Source organism: Lissotriton vulgaris, chromosome 1_1, assembly GCF_964263255.1.
Source record: "Lissotriton vulgaris chromosome 1_1, aLisVul1.2, whole genome shotgun sequence".
Taxonomy (NCBI): Eukaryota; Metazoa; Chordata; class Amphibia; order Caudata; family Salamandridae; genus Lissotriton; species Lissotriton vulgaris.
Genome location: NC_141685.1, coordinates 1,378,935,410 through 1,378,955,331, shown reverse-complemented (window position 1 = coordinate 1,378,955,331; position 19,922 = coordinate 1,378,935,410). Strand labels below are relative to the sequence as shown.

The 19,922-nt window shown below is 43.3% G+C and overlaps 1 pseudogene; it reads left to right on the top strand.

Annotated features, from left to right (window-relative positions):
* Positions 1-19,922, top strand: part of LOC147750537 (hyaluronidase pseudogene) — a 461,267-nt pseudogene that overhangs the window by 344,874 nt on the left and 96,471 nt on the right.

Below are 19,922 nucleotides of genomic sequence, written 5' to 3'. Positions count from 1 at the left end.
TGAGAATTTCATCATACGTACAATAAAGTTAATAATAACTTACAATTTGAATGATATGAATAAATATACAGAATATATGGAAAAGAAAAAGAAAATCCATATATGATAAATACTATGCACCAATAAATAACACTTACAACTATAGTGGATTATGGTGATACGACCACAAGGTCGTTTCACTAAGGCTATCTCCGTTTTGGGTGGAACATCGCGGTTTTTCCAGCGATGTTGGCCTATTTCCCTGGAATATCGCCCTGGAGTAACCAGATAACGAGTTACCAGGGCGATAAATTTCAGCGATAGACGGCGATAAATAAACAAGCGCTAAGCACGCTTTGCGTTTATTTATCGATGTCCTAGTAAATATGCCCCTGATTATCTTGCAGACCTCTTAGTTCTCTCAGTCTGTGATGCATTGAAAATTGCTACTGACATGTTTACAATCCAGTCAAGTAACATCAGAGATGACTCTTGTGTTTGTGCACCAGAAATGCCCCTTTGCTAACACCCTTTTGGTTCTATTCCTTTCTATTGTAGTCTTTCTACCTGTCTCCTTATCAATCCATCCTTAGCCGTTCAACCTAGAATACACTGAACGGCTGCATGTCACTTTGGTTTAGCTGTAGCTCCCAATGAATAAGGAAACAAAGTTATATTGGGTTTTATGTTAGGGTCTTTCAATTCTAGTGGTACCATCATGATGTTGTTGATCTGCTATATAAAGATCAAAGAACAAGTTTTTGTTCTGGAATGTTGTCCCAATGGCTGCTACCCTTGGGTTGGGGTTCATGTTGGCTTTTTGTTCAAGATGGCAACAGCGTTGTGACACCTGTGGCCTGCCTCCTAGTGCTGACTCTACGAGCCTGGAGGACCCGCTCAAAAGACTGGCAAGGCTCTGACTCCCTTGACCTGCAGGTGGTCTGGTACTGCTGGCCGGCTAACCACGTTATGGCGCTTGCTGAATTTGCTGCCGCAGGTGCCCAAGGGAGACTGAATTGCCGGCCCATAAACCTGATGCGGCCCGCTTTGATCTGTACGGGCCCTCTTCGACTTGTACCATCCTTTACTGGGGCTGCCGTGTTTGAGTTGCTGGCACCGGACTCTGCAGTGGCGGTATCTGACGGAGCTAACAGAACATGGCCTCAATGGCATTCAACTACCAGCACCTCAGAAGATTTAGGTCCTGTGGAACAAGTCTTCCAGCGGCACCATTTTAAGAGATCACCGAAATTGGAAGGGAACAGGAGTCTACAGCACCTTTAATGTGGCAATGCTCTTGACCAAATCTCGGTTTGCCTGGGCCCAAATGCAGACTCGAATACATTGTGAGCACAAAGCTGCTACGCCGAAGGAGCCTCCAGTGTCCCAACCTCAAAAGAAACAGATATCACTGTCCCAGCTGGCTTCAGTTGCATGGTAGGGGTCTCATGCCAATGCATTTAGTGTGCCCTGCTCTCTTAGATGTCCATGCTAAATGGATAGTAAATAGAGCTTTTATCTCGCGTCATCCTCGGACCTTACATCTGATGACCATGGACTCCTGAGACAGCTCCTTCATTGCCACTGACAGCGGATCATGGCCCTGGGGGAAGTGAACTGGACTACTGATGTGCCCTTTCTGTGCTACCCCTTCACTATCCCCACAAGACTAATGTAAGGGAACTGGGACTGCTCCCATGACTCCTCGGGCTGGATAAGCAACACAGCGGGGAGTTCAGCTGGGGGAGAGGGCACAAGGGCTTCAGTTAGTGCAGCAGAAGACCAAATCCTACTGAACCTACTAGGGGACGCCCATCCCCCGATGGCACTATCTCCCTGCCTGCCTCGGCTGTCCTTGGGAGAAAATAGTTGCATGAGCCTTCTTGGGGAGGCCTGGAGGAGAGCCTTCCCTCTTTTTACCCCCACGCCCTACAACGGAGAGCACAGCTGGAGAGGCGGAGGTTCAGTTACTGCTGAGGCAGCCCAAATCCTGCTAAACCTTCTGAGGGGCACCCAACACCCAACTGCAATCTCTCCCTGCCTGCCTCTGCCATCTTTTGGCCAAAACATGGGAGCATAGCTATAAATTGAGCATGTCAGGATCCTTCATGGGAAGGCTGGGAGAGACAGCTACCCTCCGCTTGCCCTACCGATTACTTGTCCCATCTTGGACCAGCAAGAGGTGCTATCAAGGTACGATCCCAGTGAGGACACCAAAACCTTAGCATTGGTTTTCTAAATCATTCCTTTTATGCTCCATCTCGTACCACCACCCAACATGGTGGAGAGAACCTTGGGCCCCCACTATCACTCCTATCCACATCTGCCACCAATGCTTTTAGGATCAAATGCCCCCCTATTCTTTCCAAATACACAAAGAAAAAACTGAAATATAGAGAGACCACCTAGAACCCCTCTTTGTAGACCAATATCATTGCCAACGCAAAGGCCCCCTCAAAACCAACCTCCTTCTCTTCACTCAAAACACTGACGTATGAATCAGGTCCCTGTGTAATTTTCTCCCATCCTCCCATCCTCCTTTCGCTCTCAACCCTTTGGTCAAAAACTGAAATGCTTTTCTCCCTTCAGCTTCACAGGGAACCTTGCTATTTCCATCTACAATAATGGAAATCATGTTTCATGCCAACAACACAATCCTGTCCACAGTTGACCTTATTTATCCCTCCATAAGCCCTCCAATGATCTTCCACGCTCCCCCTGCCCAGTCATCTCTAACACCCACACCCTTCCCCTTATGGTCCACCCAGACAAATCCTCTCTTCCCACACTCTCCTGCAGTCCGATATGCTCCCCTCAACCCATTGCTCACTGCCAACACTAAACCATGAACACACCTCCCTCAGACCATCTCCGCACCACCCATCTCCAAACTCCCACACACCAGTATCTCCCCTTATGGTCACCCCCGCTCTGCCCCACAGTCGACAAAAAGCCTCCCCTCCCCTCCCTCATCCTTTACTGCCATAACTTATCCTAATACCAGATTCCAACAACCCACATCTCTCCCAATCATAAATGATGAACATAACTGGCCTCTGCTCAACAAGCTCCTTTCCTCATTCTCGTACCTCTTTTGAAGAATCGACATCCTCTCATTGGCTCTTTCCTATTAAAGCATCTTCCTATTCTCCGTTGCTGCTCCCTCCTTTATCCCCTCTGTCCCTCCACATTTTTCTACCCAGACCCAAACAGACACAATCCCCTATAGACATCTCAGAACTATTCAATCTCCTAGAGAGTTATGCAGCTTCAAGTTCCATCCCCAATCCTCTATTACCTCAGTGGGTGACCTGATCTCCACCATTATCTCAGACTGCTGGCACTCTAACAAACAATCCCGGTGTACGTTCACACCCTTTTAACTTGATACAAATCCCAACCTCCCCCTGAACAGTCTGGCCAGAAAGTCAACAGCTATTCCCTGAACTGCATGCTACACAATTGTCAATCTGCAGTCCAGAGACATTGACCTCGATCCTGGACCATAACCTTAATATCCTGACCTCACCCAAACTTGGCTCAAAGACACATCAAATCCCGCTTAAGACCTTCTACTTGCTCCCAAATACTTCATCTTACACAGAGACCGGGAAGACAGATGAGTCTGCGGTCTTACCCTAATTCACACAAATGCACTGAGATACAGGATCCTTCAAATGCCTCAGTTTCAATCTTTGGAATGTATGTCATTGGAAATACCCACATCCACCACCTCCAACATCAGACTGAATGTGATTTACCATTTATTGGAGAATAACAATTCCTTTATCGAGGAATGTATGGATCTCTTCACCTCTCAATTGATAGGCTCAAACAACAGGATCTTCCTTGGAGACTTCAACATCCACCGGGGAATTGGTTGTAACAGCTTGGTGGACACCTTTACAGCCTTTCTCAAAGACATCAATCTCTGACAACACTGCCTTAAATCGTCATACCTCAAAGGTGCCATCCTTGATCTAATAATCTCCAATTCATCCAATCTACAGTCATATGACCCCATTCCTGTCAACTGGTCTGATCACATGCAGATCCCATTCTCCATCTCCGGCTCTTATACCAAAACCCAAGAAAGAGAAAATATGGTTCAGGGACACATCCAACCTCGACATTGAAGCCTTGGCCACCATGCCCTTTCCTTCCCTAATCTCGATTACACCCCACCATAATATTAATGAGGCCACCGACAAATACAACTCCTGCAAAGGATCTCTGATCGACAAATTTGCACCACTATAGTGCAAAATATCTAGACCAAATCCCTCCAACCCCTGGTTCTCAAAAGAACTCTATGAAGAAAGAAAGCTTATCAGAAAGAGCAACAAAGAATGGAGATTAGCTCCCTCTCACCTGATTATGAATAAGCTTCTCTTAGTGCGAAAATAGCATAAAGACTGAATCTTTAGAGCCAAATCCTCTCACTTCAGAGCACTTGTGAATTCTGCAAAGAACAGGCCAAAGCACCCATTCGAGGTTCTAGCACAAGCTACAAACCCCTCCACAACTTCAGCTCTTGAGCCATCAGGGACCCACTGCATCAAATTTGTGGATTTATTTGACTAAAAAGTCAGAGACATCCATACCTCGTTACACACCAATGAACCTGTAGAAAATGAGACTCTAGATTGCAAGGCAATCGAGTCATGGTCTTCTTTCTCCCATATTTCTGAATGAGCCTTAAAGCGAACAATCTGCAAAGTTAAACCCTCGAACCACCTTCAGGACACCATTCCTGGGTCTATCATCAAATCTCCTACCACACACCTACTCCCCCTATGGACCAACATGGTCAACTCCTCTCTTCAACAGGGCCAATTTCCAGAAAGGCTAAAATTGGGTCAAGACCCTCCTCTCTTGACAACACAATCTCTTGACTCAGAGAGCATGAACAACTACTGCCCAGTCTCCACACTTCCATTTTTAGCCAAAGTGAATGAATATTGCATTTCTTCCCAGATCACTTCACACATTCAAACAAACAACCTCATAGAGTCTCTCCAATCTGGTTTCTATCAGGGACACAGTACATAAACTGCAATCCTAGAAATAGTCACCAACTCCCTTGGAATTCTTGACTCTGGGAACTCCTGTCTCTTGGTCATCCTGGACCGGTCTGCTGCATTTGACACTGTCAACCTTTTGGACCTCCTTCGAACTCTTGAACAATGCAGGGGCTGTGGAGGCACAGTCCTCAATTGGTTCTCCTCTTACCTAACCAACCGCTCCTAAATTGTGAAAATGGGCAACACGTTCTCAAGCCCAGTCAATGTACATTAGGTGTCCTTCAAAGCTTGAGCCTCTCCCCAACCCTCTTTAACCTGTACCAGGAACCACTATGTGTGATTCTCAGAAACCCTGGGATTCTTTTCCACCTCTATGCTGACGACACTCAAATATACATGAAAATTACTTCCCCGAAGACCTTGCCCTCCTTTCAATCATGCTCCTAAAGATTTGGTTCTTGATGTCTAACCAGCACCTAAAACCTAATTCAAACAAAAACAAATTATTTTGATCTTACCTCCTGAAAGCAAAAAGTCCAGTTCAGGAATAGATTGCCAACTTTCTCATACTGGATGGCTGCCCTGACATTGTCCAGAGTGCTAGGTCCCTATGTACCACCCTTGACAATCATCTAAATCTCCCAAACCACATCTCAGTCATGGCCAAAAGCACATGACACCAAATCAAGCAGCTATGGGGCATCAGACATCTGATCCTGTAACAAGAACTCCCAATAGTGGTGCAGTCTCTCATCCTCTCCAGACTAGACCACTGAATCACCCTTACATCAGGCGTTCCCAGAGTTCATCCAGGCCCACTGAGAGCAACTCTAAAAGCAGCAGCACGCTTTGTACTGGGTCTCAAGAAATGTGACCACATTTTCCCTGCTCTGCTGACCTCCAATACCTTCCCATTCAAACTCCAGCCCAATTCAAAACAGCCTGCATTAACAAGAGATCTCTGCACTCCTCTTCACCCTCCTATCTCAGGACCAAATAGGGGTTCCAGAAATGCCCAATCCTACTCCTGGAACCCCCCCCCCCTTCAGTTGAGAATGGTACATGAGCCAGTCATTCTCTAGTAGTGCTACAAGAATCTGAAACTCCTTACCTCCCTGCATTTGACTAACAACCTGCATAGTCACCTTCAAAATGGACCTCAAGTTCCTCCTATTTGACAGACACCAGGGTTAATCACCCTCGACCATATCTAAGTACTCTATCCAGGAGCCGAACTACCTTCATTGTATCTCCCCACCATCGTAATTAATGCATGAACCATGTGCATCCCTGTCCAACGACTTCTTTTGTCCTGGTCGTAGTTACTGATATAATATGTCTGAATGTAAATATTATTACTCTAACTAGCTGTACCCTTGTATCATGCTACTGTTATAAAGTGCTCTTACGCCTTCAGACAATGTCCGTGCTATAAAAAATTGCAAAAATAAATAAATAAATAAAAATGTTAAGAAAGGCTGTGCCACTGAAGGGAGTGGTTTTTATCCTTGCCTCCTAGGCAAAAACAGAAAGAAGAGTCTGGTGCTTGCTCCCTAATTAGACTACCTAAACCAGCACATGCTACAGTACAATCCTGAAATAAAGAAAACATGTCTAGTAAACTATGATGCACCAAAACATCTGGTAGTGTGATAAATTAACATCATTATATCTCGTAAATTATAAAGCAGTAGATCTAACAGATGGCAATGTGATTCTGGAATAGATTGAATCTTTAATGATACATAGCCATTTCCATTTTTTTAAATGTCAGTGCATTTCCTTCCTAGGAGGACCTTGTGAATACTGTTGGCGAAAGTGCTGCATTAGGAGTCTCTGGAATTGTCATGTGGGGAAACCTTGCTTTGAGCAAAAGCGTGGTAGGTCACATCTAATCTTATTTTTTCTTCTGAAAATTGATTGGAAAGTTTATAATCATTATGTGTTTTGCCTTTGGGTGTAGAATTTAGAACACATATGAAGGCTAATAGATACTAAATGTGCTGTCAGAAGAACTTAGGTAGACATGTACTTCATAAACTGAGAGTCACAAACACAGTTCACACAGGTTATGTTTAGACTATTTCGGTAAGATTCACAAAGGTATACTTAGACCTGAAGTTCAAGGTTACACCAGAAGTCTAAGTTTAGATTTAAAGTCTAAATTTGGACCTGATATCTAAGTTTAGATTTAAAGTCTATTTTTAGACCTGAAGTCTAAGTTTAGAACTGAAGTCTAATTTTAGACCTGAAGTCTAAACTTAGACTTCAGTTCTAAACTTAAACTTCAGGTCTAAACTTAAACTTCTGTTCTAAAGTTAGACTTCAGATATAAACTTCGGACCTGATTCACAAAGGTAAACTTAGATCTGAAGTAAGAAGGCGCGATTCACAAAGGTAAACTTACACCAAAAGTCTAAGTTTAGACTGAATTCTACATTGAGACCTAAAGTTTAATTTTACTAATAGTAAAGTTAGACTTTTGATCTAAGTTTAGACCAAAAGTCTAACTTAGACCAAACGTCTAACTAGTTCACCTTTGTGAATCAGGCCCTTAGACTTCAAGTCTAAATTTACCTTTGTGAATCGGGCCCTTAGACTTCAGGTCTAAAGTTAGACTTTAGGTCTAAATTTAGGCTTCAGGTCTAAAGTTAAACTTCAGGTCTAAGTTTACATTTGTGAATAGGGCTCTTTGGTTCCAAGTCTACAAAGCGGTATACTCCCTTGGCCTACATCAAGCAATACATTTGACATAGTATTTTACGCTCTCAGAAGCTTATTGGAAGGTTTTAATGGAAGTAGAGAATCTATATCTGAAGTTGCACAACCCTGAAAAAATTGCTCAATTTTTATGGGAAAGGATGGGCAGGGTAATGGCATCACGTTATATTAAAACGTGGGCAGAATAAAGAATTTAAATCCTAAATTCTCATCATCAGTAAATCATGATTACAGGCTTCTTTGTTGTTAACAGATATCATACATGGAAATGTGCTCTTTTCTCTGTGAAATCCTCCCCATACTTATCATTCCACAAACTATAAAGTTGTCATTCATTCATAAAGTCTTTATTTCGATTTTTACATCTTAAAAGACATTCTTTGACTTACAAATAACAAGTTAAAACCAGTAACAATACATTACATTTACACAGTTACATCACACTAAAGAACATCAGGAGAAAATGGTAGTTAAGTCGATCCATCCATCTTTTAAAAAAAGAATTTATGTGCAAAAATTGTACTAAAAATAATCATTTTAACATTATTTATATACAGAATTGATCGCTATAAAAGGATTAAAAGAACAAACAAGGCAGAAGGTCCATATAATATTAATATCCCATATTTGTTTCTGACAGCAAGTAAAAGATCATTGTGGACTTAATTTGCGTGCACGTATTATCCTCATCCAATGTAAAAACTTTGCAACAGCAATGACCATGGACTGGGAGCTATTAGTTTTAAGAACTCTCAGGGACTCACAGCCAGTGGTGAGACCCATCTGCAAGCATATTGGCTTTAACCACATCTGCCTTGGTGCTTTATACTCTGGGCAGATAAATAAAATGTGGTCAATACTTTCGCATTGTGTAGGGAAGAAGGGACAGCTAGATTTGGAACTAATGTTCCCTTTGCTGGTAAAGGAATTTAAAGGGAGGGTCCCAACCCTAAATTGGTGGTACCTCTTTCTATCACCAGGAACGGTAATGTAATCCCAATAGCCCTCCAGGGCAGGTAGATGTTTTAATTCCAAAAAAAAAACAGTGAGAGACGTGCTAATGCAATTGCTAAACCTTCTCAAGGAAACCATGCTCCAATACAAATCTTTAAATACTTTCCTGGACGGGAATATATTTGTTATTGGGTCTTCCCACAAATTGCCTAGTCCCATGGCGGTGTATGTTGCCTTTGCCTCCCTCATCCATGGGATTTTGTGGGCCCTGTCTGTGTCTCTGACTTCGAGGAATGCCCGCGCATACTGGGTGAGATCCGGCGTGACCCACAATCTCCTCCAGTATGCCACCGGTCTATACCGAGCCAAATCCTCCAGGCGCTGACATCCCAGATCGTAAAAGAGGGGGCGTAAGGGAGTGGATACAGGTAGACCCGTTATGCCCCTTAAGAATTTATTTTGAGCACTAGTCAATGGAGCAAGGTAGATGTACCCCCACAATTCAGCCCCATAGAGGACCGCAGAACCAACCTTTGCATCGTAGATCTTAAGTGTTGGGGCAATAGGACGAGTGTGGGAGAGAAATAACTATTTTGTTAGGGCACCTGCTAACTGGGCATGTTTGTAACCAGCTGAGTGGTGTGATGTTTCCATTCTAGTTTCGAGCCAAGGGTTATCCCCAGGTACGAGAAAACCTGGGTCTGTTCCAACTGAACCCCGTTCATGGCCACTCTCCCTCTCCCTATTCTTGTTAAGGACCATGAACTTGGTCTTGCTCACGTTAATGGAAAGTCCATGGTCCTTGCAGAATACCTAAAATAAATCTATAGCCTTTTGAAGGCCTTGTTGGGTTTTGGAGATTATTAATGTGTCATCTGCAAAGATCAAGAGGGGGATCAATTTGCCATCCAGCTTGGGGGCAGCAGTGGGATGGTTCTCATAATACATGATCGCCCTGTTGATATAAAGTGAGATAAGGGTTGTGGCCAGTACGCACCCTTGGCGTACTCCCCTAGATTTCGGAAACTTATCTGTAACACTCCCTTGCTGGTTCCAGCGTACTTGGGCAACATTTTCCTCATGTAATTTCATTAGGAAGGACAAGAAATCTAGTGGCATGCCCTGTTCTACAAAGACATTCCACATTTTTGCTTTTGGCACCAAGTCAAAGGCTGACTTAAGGTCGACAAATGCCGCAAAGAGCGAGACCCCCCCCCCAACAATACCACACGCCAATATATTTAAACAAATCTAACAACTTGATCTATTGTGCTTGTATGATTGCGGAACCCTGCTTGGAGAGGTGACAATATTTTTTCCTCCTCAATCCACCCTTGGATTCTCTGCAAAACAAGCCTTGCTATCACCTTCTGAATACAGTCTATTAAACTTATAGGCCTATAATTTCCTGGATCCGAGCGCTCCCCCTTTTTAAAGATCGGAATGATCTCGGCGCATTTCCAGGTAGTCGGTATGGGTGAGCCTTTGGCAATGCCATTTACAAGGGTTTGAATGTTTGGTGCCCAGACCTCCTTATCGTGCATAAATAGGTCTGCTGGCACTTGGTCCATGCCTGGAGCTCTTCTCTTCGGGATAACTTTCAATATTTTTTCAACCTCAATCCTTTCAAAATGTAACGAGGTGATATCCTTGTTAGAGCGGACGAGCTCTGCGTCCATCCCGCTGTCAGTTTCCAAAGAGGCAAACTGCAACGCATAGTGAGAAACCCAGAGGTTGGGCGGGACATGGTTAATTGGTTCTCCCCTCTGGATCCCCCACCCCCATTTAACCATATACCAGAAGGTCGCCATTGTGCGTTCTTTGGTGGCAGAATACAGATCCCTCCAGTACTCCTCATCCGAAGCTCGTTTGGCATCTTATTGGACTTTTTTATATTGGGCACGGGCATTCTTTATTATATCCCTATCTTTTGTTTTAATTGCCTCTGCCAGGGCTTTATACGCATCCCTACATGGCTTCCCATACCACTGTTCTTCCCTTTTAACAGGCTTCTTCTGTTTGGTAGAAACCTTTTTTTATAAAAAAATCCCTTAATTGGTTAAAAAATTTAGTATGGATCCGAAAGACATTTGCCACCACATCCTCCTGAGTAATACATTCTTGGAGGTCAATTGTTGCCTGTATTGTCAATCCCCTCATTGCCACAATATTTTCATCCCTCGCTAAACAATTTGCCCATTTAATTCTTCTTGTGTCATTAGAGAGGACAATGTCAACACCATCAGGGGGTGACTCACAGTGACTAGATGTGATTGGCTGAAAGATTAAGAGCAGTGGATCATGATCACTTTCGACTCTCTCAACCACCCTCATATCCCTAATTTTGGGTCAATGTTCTTTGTTAGTGAGGATGTAATCGATACGACTCTTACATATACCATTACTAAAAGTAAAGGCCCCTAATTTGTCAGAGACTGTTTTCCCATTAGTCGCTCGTAGCCCATGCTCTACACATAGAACTTTAAGCTGGAGGGCTGCCTCCGTCCACTTTTTGATAGGCGGTATCGACAACTGTGGAATATCCCATGGACGATCTTCTTCCACAGTAAAATCTATGTTGTTACTATCGAGGGGTTCAAAACAACAATTAAAATCTCCCGCTACTAAAATGTTACCTTTTCCATTGTAGAGGTCAAGAAGTGCTTCTAACTGTTCAATAGTAACCGAGGGTTTAGCCCCCGGCATACCCCTTGAGTAAATATTAAAAATAAAAAGAGTCTTGGACTCAGGGCACTGAGTTTGTATAAGTAGGGTATCATTGCTATTAGTGTCCAGTTCCTTGACTATGTGTCTGCTATCCTGTCTAACCCAGGTTATTAAACGCCCCTTGGGTCTGTCCCGCAGATTGGGAGTCGCTGTTTTGGAGAAGGCGAGGTAACCTGGACTATACTCTGGTGCAACCAACCAAGTTTCCTGAAATAATGCTAGGTCTTTATTGTCTAGAAAGGACAGCCAGTCTTGTGATGTTACCTTGCTTCTAAGGCCAGCCACATTCCATGAGACCAAAGATGTAACATCAGGAGCATTACCAATGTTTTGCTGGCCATAGTGCCCGCTATCACCTACCCCTCTAATAGGAGATCTTTGCCCATTTTTGGAAAGATCTTGAAGCAGGCTATTATTGACAGGTCTTCCCAAAGGTACATTTTTTACTATAATAAAGGGGTTCGCTTCAGGTAAGCTATGACCTGAGGATGATAACTCTCCATGTACTTGAACTGATCTTAATCCAGGAGGATTCTTATCTTGTTTACATGGCAGTCAATCATTATGATCCAGCGTGCTTAAGGCCTCAAATCTATTCCACAAAGGGAGAAAACTATTGGCAAGACTTTCCTGGGATGAGTGGTTTCTTCCTCTAATAATTCCTGAGTGTGTGCATGGTTGATAAAAATAACCCAAGGGTAGAATGTTGATGCAATCTGGGCGAATCCTAAAGGATCCTGCCTGCCTTAGAATATGCCTCACCATTTCTGGGGACCCGGAACTCAAAACTACGCAATCACCTTCCATATCCTTTCGTGATTGTCCTACCCAGGCAACCCTTCTCACCATTTTGAATTCTTTAAAGAGGTGATCCCCTAGCACAGTTTTAGTGTTTAAAAAATGAAGTGCATTATTTTTAAGAGAGGACCAATGCTCCTCTGTTCCATTTGTGATTTTTGGAACGTTCGCCAGAATAACAGAGTAGGGACATGCCTCCGGAGGGAGATGGAGAGACACTTCCTTTGGTGGACTAATACCCACTCCCTGTAGTCTCCCTACAGGACCCCGTGGTCCTAGCTTTGCTCCAGAATGTTTACATACAGGAGGAGCCACTATATTCGCCATGGGGACCACAGGGGGGGCATCTCGGACCAATGGGGGGGATGCTATGAAGATTGGTGGGCCGTTCGTCATTGGGTTGTGTCTTATTGTCAATCGGTCGCTCTTTAAGTAAGTGCCTTCCTAAAACATTTAATCTATGGTCTAGTGATTCCAGTTTCACCATAACTGGGTCAATAAGTGCCCTAAGCTTATCCTCCATTTGCCTCACGAAGTCAGGATCGATACCTACATGGTTAGTACTTAGCCTAGGTCCCAGAGGAAAACTTCCTCCCTGTGCCTTGGGTGTGTTATTTCCTGGATCCATAACTTTCTCTAAATGTGACCCCAACCCATGAGCAGAGTTTTTATTCCTTGCTAGTTTCGCGTTCTGGCGGCTACCTTTAGGAGCGCTTTGTGCTTTCCTTTTACCGGGTAATTCTTTAGCTCTAGGGCCCATTAGAGCCCTTGATTGTCTTGTACGTGTAGAGGGTGGTGAAGGAGAGGAACTAGATGAGGGGGAACACAGAGTATTAACTATTTATATAGACTGCATATGATCCTCTTGAGTGGAGGGTATTAACACATGAGTCATTAGTGGACATACTTGTTTCCCTCCTGTTGTCTCTATCACTAAGGCTGGATTTACAGTCAGGTTAAATGGATCAAGTGAGAGCCTCCTCTCTGTAAGCTCTATCTCCTTGGCCACCTCTGATTCTATCCGTTGGAGATATGCATCTAAAGTCCCCACTCCCCCTACCCCTGCAACCCCCTTACGAAACATTTTACTCATGGTACAAAAAATAAAATAAAATTAAAAACTTGAACACTTTACCCCTTATTTGACAACCTTAAAAATGTACTTATGTTATATAATTATTCAAGAACTTTGTGAGTGCCAGAATAGGATGGTATTCCCACACTAAGGGTACTACAATTATTAGGGTATTAACAACTTTCTAGCTCACTTGGTTAGGTTTGAGTCCCAGTCCGTGTTGATAGTGTTAGGGGGTGGCCCGGCCGGGCCTCCTCTAGCCCCGGATGGCCACAGATGGCCCCCCCTTTGCCCGGGCTTAGCCCAGCACGGCCAGCGCGCAATCCCGCGACGCGGGGGCTCTGCTCTGCTTTTAGCGCCTCCGGGCGCGGGATGATCGATGGCGGCTTCCTGCTGCGAAGGCTCTTGGGTGGTGTAGTCCCCCCTCTCTGCGGCCACGCTAGTGTAGCAAGAATCTGTGGTGGCGGGAGGGAGACCTACACGGGACCAGGAGCTGCAGAGGCGAGTGGCATAACAACGTGGAGTCAAGGAGGGCAGTAATTAGAGCGGGTGAGGTTCCCCCAAGGTCAGCAGAGCAACCCGCTCCACCGGGGCTCTGCTCTGCTTTTAGCGCCTCCGGGTGCGGGATGATCGATGGCGGCTTTCTGCCACGAAGGCTCTCGGGTGGTGTAGTCCCCCCCCTCTCAGTGGCCGCGCTAGTGTGGCAAGAAGCTGTGGCGGCGGGACGGAGACCTACAAGGGACCAGGAGCTGCGGCGGCGAGTGGCAGAACAACGCGGAGTTAAGGAGGGCGATAATTAGCGGTGGTGAGGTTCCCCCAAGGTCAGCAGAGCAACCCGCTCCACCGGGGCTCTGCTCTGCTTTTAGCGCCTCCGGGCGCGGGATGATCGATGGCGGCTTCCTGCCGTGAAGGCTCTCAGGTGGTGTAGTCCCCCCATCTCTGCGGCCGCGCTAGTGTGGCAAGAAGCTGCGGGGGCGGGAGGGAGACCTAGACGGGACCAGGAGCTGCGGCGGCATGTGGCAGAACAACGCGGAGTCAAGGAGGGCGTAATTAGAGCTGGAGAGGTTCCCCCAAGGTCAGCAGAGCAACCCCTCTTGTGTATAAATTTGTACTTTTTCCATTTACATAAACCTTTTCTAATAATGCATACAAAAAAAAATTCATGCCAAAAACAAGATGAGGCTTCAGTGCAGGGCTAGCATTGTGTTCACAGTGTATACAGTATCATTAAAAATTGTAGAAATACAAATAATTGGACTTTCCTCCCCTTGTAACCCTAATTGTACTACATACATACTAAGTCTGGGCAGTGAACTCTGCTCCTCTCACAGAGTTTGTGCCAGGAGCTGAGCTTTATTCGTCACTCGCGTTCGTCAACGTCAAGTTGGCGAGTGCGAGCAAGGAAAATCCTCCTCCTGGCAAGATTTTTCCTCATTCACGATCGTCAACGTCAAGTTGGCAGGTGCGAGCATCGAAAATCAGCCTCCCGCTGAGATTTCTCATTGCGAGTGGTTGCATATGCTTGCGACCGCTTGTGTTCTGAGAAAAAGTCAGTTTGTGTTGAGAAAGCTGCCGCTCGTGTATAAAATCTACTCAAGTGGCAGAAAGGAAGCAGCGCCTGCTTGGGCTGTGCATGGTTGCGTTCACAATGATGGATTTGAGTGTACAAGCATCTGGCGCAGAAAATCACTGCAAATGGCATTCATGTAATGGACTCATCCACTTGTGGAGCTCCGCGTAGCGAGGCAGAGGTTTTTTTTGCACTTTGCGGTGTTCCGCATAGCAGAACTCTGCAAACTCCACCCAGGCTTAATACATACATCAGAAATAGAGAGTAGAGAGGATGTGGTCTGACGGCTAGACTGCCGACCTAGGAGCTGGGAAACTAAGGTTTGAGCCTTGAGGTCGACTCCACATCCTGTGATTTTGAGCAAATCACTTAATCTCCCCGCACCTAACACAAATTGAATGTGTCCTTGTGTTACGTGACTGGTGCTCATATAAAGCACTCCAATACCTTTGGGTCGAGTTTGTGCTATATAAAACTGCCCAAAAACGTTTTTCAAAAATAAATAAATTAATTATGTGGGTCTTATAGAGTTTTTGTGAATTTTCTCCCTCTGTATTAACAAGTCTCACTCCTAAGACTCACAAACTTGCATGATATCAAACTAGTCAGACATAATTTTGGCCTTGTCTTTTATTTAGAGACCTGGGGGCCGATTCACAGAACTAATCTGAGAGAAAATCCTATACTTACTACTTTTGGTATTCCAGAAGGCATTTAGTAGTAGTAAAGTTAGAACTCCTAACTTTGCTACTACAAAACTGAGACCAAATCCTAACTTTACAACGACTTTCGGTATTCCTAAAAGGTATTTAGTAGTAGTAAAACTGCACAAATTGCAGATTGCAGCAGCCAGGTTAGTACTGGATATCCCTAGGTTCAAGCCAGTCTCCCACAGATTAAGAGCCCTCCACTGGCTTCCAGTGAACAAAAGAATCTAATTTAAATCCCAATGCTTGGCCTATAAAGCTCTTCGCGGCACAGGGCCCTAGTTTTTGAGGACTAACCTGAAATGGTATATCCGGCTAGAAGTTTAGGATCAGCTTACACAAAGCCTCTACAAACACCTAAGTTCAAGCAGGTCCATGAGGTAGAAGGAGCTTCCTGTTAGGGACAGTTCAGACCTGGAACCTTATTCCAATCCGATAAAGAGCAGCACATTGCTTATGTGTTTTAGAAGAGCACTGAAAACCTGGCTTTTTGCCATCTGATGTAGCTTGTATCCCATACCAACCTCACTCTGTCCTACTGGCTCTAGCACCAAGACGCCCCTGGGCATTTGTGCGCTGTATAAATATACAACTCAAATCAAATAAAATTAAGTGCTCAGTCTGGAGTCCCTCTAGCAGTGTTTAGTCAGAGAAGTTTGATCTGCAGCGCAAAGGTTTCTGATAATAATTTAAACAACTTAATTTGTTACAATACTACCACGAACAAAGCTCATAGTTATGTAATGTGTTCAAAGGCTTGAATACTTTTTTACTAAAATACATAAAAGCCTAATTACAGCTGTTCTGGTAATACTACATTAATATACCAATATCAAAAGTACTGGTGCCACAGGTATTGCTGGCACCAGGATTTTTGAATATAAGTTAGACACAAAGTGGCCCCTTAGAATAGGGAGATATGGTGTCATTGAATGTAACTTCATCCAATTACCAAAACTATTTCAAAGTTTTACCCCTTTTGCCAGCAGGAAACGTATTCAGCTTTCAGCTGGTGGAAATGCCCATATGGAAAATCTCAGAGGCCCTGCTGAAAATCATGCTCATATAACTATCATGACATACTATTTACTGAATGCACATATTGCACTCAATTACAACAAAATGCACTGTTCTCAGACAGATACAAACTAGCGCCTTCAATGGAATGCCCCTATGATATAGGTCAGGTCAAAATGTGCACCCAGGTGATTAATATTACAAAGCAGGCCATATCTGTACAGCCAGAGTAACTTTGGGCACAGAAATTGGGAGCAAATGCAGATGCAGCCCAGATGCACAGGTATGCGGCATTGCCACATCCCTTGTGATTTCCCCATTTGGCAACTAGTTTTGGTTATGGCCCACTTTGTAATGAAGATGTTAGTTTAAAATATTCGAAACTGAAACAAATAAACCATTGAAAAGAAAAGCCAGCTTGTCCGAGGGACTAGTGAGACCAGCCACACAGATCACTTGCCACAAACAATCACAAATCAGTTGGGTGTGAGAGGGACATTCCTTGTATGGAAAGAGAATGGATATCAACAATTCCTTGAAGCTAAATAGAAGGGTGAGAAGTGGAGAAAGTATTCCCAGGATCCTCAAAGGGAATGGGAGTGGTAAGGCCTAAAAAAGGCAACTGTACCATCAGCCCCTAATTACATCAAAAAAGAATCCCCCTTCTTTGTAAAATTCTTTATTTGAGTAGGTGAAGTTGTTGCCAGCCTATCACCAGAAAGGAGACCGACTTCAACTCAGGAAGTTAGTGCTTCTAGAAGTAGAATTAAGAACCAACCCTAGATTGTCCGTTTTTTATCCTGTAGTATATCAAATGCCGTAATACAGAATATGTCTTGCTCTATCTCAACTGATTACTTCCTTGTTCTTTCTCCAGCCCTCTTTATACTCTGTACTATCTCCATCACCAGCTAAAACCATTATTTTTAGCTACTGAATACTGCCTTCTTTTTGCCCCCGACTGCTAATTGGGCCTGCTGTCTTCTGTTACTACCAAAAAACAAACATCATCCTAATAAAATGCAACACTAGGTATCCCAGCTAACATCATCAACATGACCCCCTGAAAGACAGAAGCTGCTGAGTCTAAATTAAAGGACATCCTTTTAAACTTGTATGCCCCCTAGATTCATAAAAGAGGTGAGCTCTTGTGAATTTGGGTGTAAACTTATCTTGTGGTAAGCAGATGCGAAGTCTAGCGTTGAGGATACTTTAGCACCAAATAATACAGCCAACAGTTATGAAATATTGGGAAGAGAAAGTCTGACAACTATCACAACTTTATTTAATGCCCTTGAGTTTACAAACAAGTGTATCTTTCTGTAGGATTTGTGAGCAACAACTGTAGCAGAAATCCACTCGGTAGCCTTTACTGGTTCTTTCACTACATGTGAAACTGCAAGTGTTGCCTCTTTTTTATCTTTATTCTGTAAATATGTTTTTTCATCAATTACTTGCACCTGAACATGTGGTTCAACATTTGTCTCTTACTCCCAAATCATTCTGTACAGTCCATTCTAAAATGTCTTCTTCTCTTACTGATACAAAAACCTCAGCCACAACATACCTTCCTTTGTACTCTATACTAGTGTGAAAATAACATATCATTTTAATCAGCTGACCACAATGCTCTGAATCGAATTTGTTAACCCATTTTATTTTCTGGTAAAATATTCTAATGAAAACTAGAGTCGAACATTGGCTCAGCCTTGTAGCAGGGATTCAGTTCTCCTACAGAACTGTGCATAGAGATCTAGAACCTTAGTGAATTAGGGTGACCCAAAACTCACCTCAGTATCCAAAATCCCATTACCGAGCTAGCTACAGTATCTCATTGGTCATAACAAACTCCCAATGACTTAGACAAACCAGAACATGAACTTAGGTTACCTCAGGTATCGTGGAACACATGAACACTCTTTCGCTCTATAATCATTTCAAACCAGAACTTGGAGTAAAGAGGACACGTGCATATTTGAAATATTTATTAATCAATGCAATGTTCTCAAACGCAGTATCTTGTACAATACTAACAAACAGATTATAAGAATCAAAGTTATCAGCATAGTTACTAGTCCATAGTACGCAAACGGTGATAGCATATTATAATGCTGAAATGAATAAGAATTAACAACACCTATTTCTCACCTCCCTATTTAGCATATTATATTATATTATGAAGGTCTCTTTTGGGTTTTATGAGGGGGGGCCAATCCCTCTGAATGTCAGGAGGAGAGAATCACATCATCAGCTACCAGCTCTCTGCATGCGAAGCATCATCAAGTGTGTTCTTGTATTTCCTGTAACTCTATCTTAAACCCGCTTAGAGCCCAATGTTGGCAGCAACTGTATTTATGTTATGTCTAATGTGGTGCGAAGATCGGACCTCCCAGCAACCTTGTATCGAGTTATTCTTAGACGGTTCAGCACTCACTGTTCAGACAGTGTACCAAGCAAAACTGATATCAGAATAATAACACATTATTCTCAAATAAATCACATCATTCTTCTAGGTTGAAAGCTACAACAACAAGTAGATGTCGTGTGCAAACTGAAGCCGAAGGAAAAATGGCGTTTAAACATGTAATAAGCTCATGCTAACTTAACACAGTATATATAAAGAAGTATCTATATGACATTAATCAGCTGACCACAATGCTCTGAATCGAATTTGTGAACCCATTTTATTTTCTGATAAAATATTCTAATGAAAACTAGAGTCGAACATTGGCTCAGCCTTAGCACCATTTAACTTTTTTGCTAGACATTTGGGTTACTAGTTTTTTTCCACTCAATTGCAGAACAATTACTACTACGTCTGTCTTTTCTTTTCACATATTTGTTGTTCCTGCATCAAACCATGAAATTACCCTTTTTTCCACATTTGTTGCATTTGGCCTTCACTGTTGGACATGATTTCGAAAATCTCTTATCTGGAATGGCATTAATATGTGTTTTTTACCAGACTCCCATTTTATCTTCTTCACACAATACATCATGCATTCTATTTGTTTCCTCTATGCTTTTATTACAGTTTAATAAAAAATTCTCTTCGATTCTATCCTCACAGAGTCCCCCAAACTTGCAAAAAGGAGCTATTTTTCCGAAAGCAGATACATACCCTTCTACCGCCTCGCCCTCCCTTTATGTACTTTTGTCAAAATTATAGCGGCCAAGCTTAGTGCTTACTCTTGGTAGAAATTGAATACCTCCTAAGTGTTTAACCCTCTCTCCTCTACTTGATCTAATTCTGGTAGATGTTCTATAATTTGCTGCCTTTCACACTCCAGACAATGGAAAAGTAACACTACCTTCCTTTTCCATTCCAATGTAAGGTTCCGTACAGCAGC